The sequence below is a fragment of the Juglans regia genome, chromosome 11, assembly GCF_001411555.2.
Source record: "Juglans regia cultivar Chandler chromosome 11, Walnut 2.0, whole genome shotgun sequence".
NCBI lineage: Eukaryota > Viridiplantae > Streptophyta > Magnoliopsida > Fagales > Juglandaceae > Juglans > Juglans regia.
The window spans coordinates 16,131,511-16,137,751 of record NC_049911.1 but is presented as its reverse complement, the minus strand read 5'-3'; the positions used below and the strand labels follow the sequence as shown (position 1 = coordinate 16,137,751).

Here is a 6,241-nt window from a genome sequence, read left to right as displayed (position 1 = left end):
GGAGATGATGAAGAAGAAATCTCTCTGCTTCAAAAGCAATTAGCAACTGAATTTGAGATGAAAAATCTCGGAGGACTCAAGTATTTCTTGGGAATTGAAGTTGCTAGGTCTAAGCAAGGTATATTTATCTCTCAATGGAAATACACATTAGACTTGCTAATTGAAGTAGGGATGTTGGAGTGTAGGCCTGCAGACACCCCCATCGTTCAGAATCACAAACTTGGAGAATACCCAGACCAAGTACCAACAGATAAAGGTAGATACCAAAGGTTAGTTGGTAAACTCATTTATCTCTCCCATACTCGTCCGGATATTGCATACGCTGTAAGTGTTGTAAGTTGGTTTATGCATAATCCAAGTAAAAGCCACATGGAAGCAGTGATTCGAATACTTCGATACTTAAAGTCATCTCTAGTAAAGGGGCTTATGTTCTCAAAACATAACAGTCAGTTGACGGTTTATGGATATACGGATGCAGATTGGGCAGGTAATATCACTGATAGAAAGTCCACCTCGAGATATTTTACATTTATTGGGGGGAATCTTGTAACTTGGAGAAGCAATAAGCAAAAAGTGGTAGCTTTGTCAAGTGATGAAGCTGAATTTAGGGGAATGGCTAAAGGTCTTTGTGAACTCCTTTGGCTAAGAAGGCTACTTACTGAAATCGAGTTTGCTCCTAACTCTGAGATGGATCTCTTGTGTGACAATAAAGCTGCAATTGCAATTTCCCATAATCCCATTCAACATGATCGTACTAAACATGTAGAGGTACATCGACACTTCATGAAAGAGAATCTCGAAGCAAAAACAATTAGGTTTCCATTTGTGAAATCCGAAGATCAATTGGCGGATGTTCTTACAAAAGCTGTATCGAGCAAGGATCTTTACAACTCACTTGACAAGTTGGGCATGCGAGACCTCTATGCATCAACTTAGGGGGAGTGTTGGCATGAGCTGGTATTGTAAATGATCAAGAGAAATTTCAGGCATTTGAAATCTGTAACAATCTCGTAAATAAGGGTGGTTAGCATGAGTCTAGGAAACTGATTTGTATAGAAAAGATTTGTTTAGGTTTTATTGTTTTTGTGATGTATATAACCTACGGAGAAACGTATGAATAAAATAAAAGAAAAGATTTTTTGACAGACATGATATGAAGTCTCATGCCAGACCACCAAGCCAAGCGACTCCTTGGAGAGGGTACTGATAATCCATCCACGGAGTAGTCGGTCAGATTTCCTCCATCTCAGATATGTAGAACTCAGTTCTTTGTGACTGTTGTTGTGGCTTCATCGGGGATGGGATCATATGGTGGAGGGGAGGCAGCGTCTGTGAGGCGTCCCCTGAGGTCTTGGCTCTCAGCCAAGGCCACGACTTGCTCCCACCATAAGGGGTAATTCCCCAGGTTCAACAGTAAGGTCACGAAATTGTTGACTGAAAGTGAGATTGATGCCATGGGAGTAAGGCTCTCTTGTTCTTGCACAAGGCTCTGATTACCATAAAGACAATTGAACAGCAGGTGTTTGTGAAAACTTCTTACACACCGTGAGAGTCTATCGAGAGCCCTTAGGTTACAAAGTTTAAAAAAGTAAATTAAGAGGATTCGGTGGATGTGATTTCCATTCTAGTGCATGTAGCCATTTGGTGTAGAGTTTCCTTTTGTGAAATAGGAGCCGTTGAAGGTAGAGTTTCCTTGTGTCGAATTGTATCCGTTGTAGGAGTGTCTGAGCATTTTCCTTTATTTTATGCTGTCTGGTGACCTACCTACTAAAATCTTGAGATAGTTTTCGAAGATTAATATTACTTTTCATCTTAGATCTTTTCATTCCCAATCACTTGTAAATATAACACATTTACGCGGGTTCATATACCAAGCACTTAAAATATGTCATATATTATTAACTAATCAGGAATACATTGCAAGAAAAGCACACGACACTCGATGGAACTGCACTGCAGTGTTATAATGGAGCTAATTAGGTGTTAATCTTCCTGCAATTCTTTCTAATCTCTCCCCTTGAACTTGTTAATGGAGAAATATTTCCCATCTTAATCATGGATTGGGCAAACTTCTCGAAGAACAGCTCGTTGTTTTCTAAATATTTCTTCACCAATTCCATGGATGCTTCGTTCTTTGTGAGAAGAACTTGATCAGAGCTTAAAAGGCCTTTAGAATACAACAAGTTCTTGAAAAGTTGTTGTCGAATTTTGTTGTGCTAACAAAGTCCAAGAAAAACAGGTTCTGATCACCACCTGATCTCTGGCATCTGGTTCTCGAATATTGGGCAGCATATGATTGATCAACTGTGCTGTCGGGTAGCCCATTGCCTGACTGGTTGTAGATTCTCTCCTGAAGATGGTAAACCGGGCATTTCCTATTGTGTGGCTCCCTGCATAACAATTATTCAAACTTCAATAATCTTCTTGCCATACTGAATTAAACCTAGTTAATTTAGATGGTGACTTTGTTTTGAAGTTAAACGAGGTTAATCACGTGTGTTCTGGGTAATTTAGATTCCTCCACACCCATGCCCTCAATCATTTATCCTTAAATTAAGGAACCCAGATTATGGATTGGCACAATGGTAGGTTCAAGCTAGCTCTTTAAATATTACCGGATAGCGCAACAAGATTGGTACGTTTGGATAGTGAGAAGTGATGAGAAGTGTTAAGAATGTTTGTGAATAATAGTGAAAAAGTAATGAAAAAGTAATAATAAAATGTTGAATAGTAGTAAAAAGTAAGTGAAAAGTAGTGAATAGTAAAAAAGTAGGTAAAAAGTAATAATAAAGTAAAGAATAGTAGTGAGAGTACTTAAGGTACTCTCACTTGCCAAACATAGCAAGTCGCTGTCACTGGAACTTGGTGAGGATAGTCTGAAATGTCTTGTTAGGAGTAGTGATGTTGTTTGAGCCACTCAAGCTTGCACCTCTGGAGTCCCTTCTTCCTAATGGAACCTCCCAGCTGGGTCCACCAATCTGCATATTCAAAACATGGTCAAGTTCTGATTATACACACACACATAAGTTGGCTAGCCAAAAGTTGTTTTTAGGTAAAAGTATATTTTCTTCCATCAACAAATTATAAAGTTTTTACATTTTGTACCAAGCTAACAAAATTCACACATTGCACGTTCAAACTATAAAAAATTGACATTTTATGCCATGTTGCACAATCTTAACTATCAAAAATTTCAATGGACTGAGCAAAAAACTCATTTTCTTTTATATAATTTAGGGATGCAAAATATATTTTCGCTTATTTCTGCCATGCAGTAAAATTATGACAAGACTATAAAAAAATGTCACTTTACTAGAACAGTGGAGTCTCTAGCAGCTAAAGCCACAATATCAGCACCAGATACTGTATGTGGGCACTCATTCTGCAAAGCAGATTTTATCTCATCCAAAACTTCAGACCCTCGAGCAGAGTTCCTGTTTGGGTTCGATCTCTTCTCAGTGACTATTCTTCCACTGCTGTCCAACAATAGGGATGCATCGCAACCCTGCAAAAATATGAAGAGGGTTTTGGATATAAATTGACATGCATGCATGGATAATCCAGTGTAGTCTTTATAATCTGTTAAATGAGATGAGTTTTGGGAAGTTGCAAGACCTGGACAAAATAGTCGTGGAAATGGAGCCTAAGCAATGAAGTTGCCATGCGAGCTTCTTTGGCCACAGCCTTGGCCACTAGGGACTTCACAATCTGTTGAGCTTTTGGGCACGAGTGATCATAAAACTGTGGGTAGAGGTAACCCCCGTGGGTCTTGCCAGAGAAGCAGCACAGGGGAACAAAGGCAAAAAGAGAGAGAACAAAGAAAGGGTTCGTAAACTGAGACATTATTATTATTGTCTCTCTCTTTTTGTCCCAATACTTTCAATGTAATGCCCCGTCCCCGAGGGTCCGGAGAGTTAACTCATATAACCTGATAATCAACTCTAACAAGGCTAGAGTACTTCCAAATTCAAGAATATATATTTTCTTAAACCTCAAATCAAACGTAAATACTTCAATTAAATAAACCATATAAACTCATCTGTCAAATTTTCAATCCAACAACTCAAATAAATTCAACTCTTCTTCATGTCTCAAATAACAAACTAGAAATAATGAAACATTAACATAAGTCTCCATAAACCGTCTAACTCCATTGAAGCAAACTTAAGAATATAAATAACTTCCAACATCAACACTAATAGCACGAGATACCCAACAACCATTCACTGCTAATCTTCTCTATAAACTCTAATACTGATCCTCAGCTGAACCATCAATGTCATCTGAAATATTATGAAGATTAAAGGGGTGAGTTATCAACAACTCAGCAAGCAGATAGCATATACTAGCATGTAAACATGAGCATTTACAACATTTGATAAGCCAAACAAAACATTTATTTTCAGAATGCAGAAACAAAACTAGTACAAAAACATTAGAGCGAAATTTTCAGAAAAATAAACTTATTCCAAAAAAGATCTGTTGGCATTTCTAAACTGAAACATTATAATCATATCATCGTTTAGTATCACATCGGGACAATACCATGTTTAACCCCCGTGGTAGGGTTATAAACCACCATTATACCTGTGGCTGGGCCATATTCCATGTTTTACCCCCCGTGGTAGGGTTATAAACCACCATTATACCCGTGGCTGAGCCATATTCCATGTTTCACCCCCGTGGTAGGGTTATAAACCACCATTATACCCGTGGTTAGGCCGTATACCATGTTTCACCCCCGTGGTAGGGTTATAAACCACCATTATACCCGTGGCTAGGCCGTATACCATGTTTCACCCCCGTGGTAGGGTTATAAACCACCATTATACCCGTGGCTGAGCCTTAATAGAAACAGAATAGATTTCATCGAAAATCCGATTACAATCATATACAGAATCAGAATTTCATGCCAAGGTTTTCAGATGACACATCATTTCAAAACAAAATACTGAAAAGCTTCAGATCATTTCACATGTTCGAGATAAACATAAACAAAATATTCTCATTTGTTCATAACAAAACTTCTAGATTTTCATATTCGCTTTTTTACATAGTTCAGAAATAAAGTGCACAAAACTATCTCATGTCTACACTAGTCATGACAGAAAATAATTTATCTTATAAAGAATTTATGCATATGAAGAATAAACATCTGAGGTTGTTTTCAGATCATCTCTTTTCAAAAAAAATAATCACATTTATTCTCAAAGTCAACCTCCTTTTATTTGTTTTATGCAAAACTAGTATATGAACCCCGCTTACCTGACTTCTTCGTATTATCAACACCTTGAGCCGGAACTCTAATAGTAACACCACCTAAACAAAAAGAACATATATCCAACATTTAATAACCAATTTGGTAGGCTGCTATTTATTGAGTAATAAATCAAAACAGTCCCTTCACAGCTCAATAACTATCCTAACAATTAAACCCGAACAACTCTCTCTTCAAACCATTTGCATTTAAAACCCAAAACAGTGACCACCCTCTATTAACACCAAACCAACTATAATTATTTCCAAAACCAACAACAATAACTCCAATAATTAATACATAACCTAACCCAAACTTCACTTCCAACCTTCGAATAAAACAATTTCAGTGCACGCATCATACTCTAATCATTCAACAATTCAAAACTTGCACGACAGTTCAATACAACTAGTTCCAAAACACCCATCATTTTACACCAAAAAGTCTTAAATAATAATTCAAAAACAGTCTCACAAATCATCCAAAATTATACTCCTCAACATCCATAATTCCAACACACTCCACCGCTCGCTTCAACAAATAATACATCAACCCAAAAATAAACTTCACAAAATCTTCTACTGAAAAGAAACTAGTGGTCTGCGCAAAGGGGAATTTATGACTAAGTGTGTTGCACGGCCAAACAAAGCAGCGTGTGTATGTGCAATAGACAAACCGATGGAAAGAAATAAAATGATTTATGGAATGTCTAACAGCAAGTAAGAATTAAGAGAAACTAAGGATTTAATGGGTGGGCGGAAGTTACCGAAAATAATCTCAAGAACTCAGAGAAGGAATCCCAACCACGGCAAATAGACTTTCGGTTCCCACAATTATGCTGCAAAGTGACCAAGCCCAAAGAGAAAAACTCACGAACTGCTGGTGAAGACAGAAAAAATAAACAGAGAACGAGGGAGGGGACGATGGCTCACCTTTGAAGAACCAAAAAATCGAGAACCACGGAAATGCTTCACAAACCGAATC

The 6,241-nt window shown here is 37.7% G+C and overlaps 1 pseudogene; it reads right to left on the bottom strand.

Moving 5' to 3' along the window:
- Positions 1-1,911: 1,911 nt before the first annotated feature.
- Positions 1,912-3,843, bottom strand: LOC108993636 (annotated as a pseudogene).
- Positions 3,844-6,241: the final 2,398 nt, after the last annotated feature.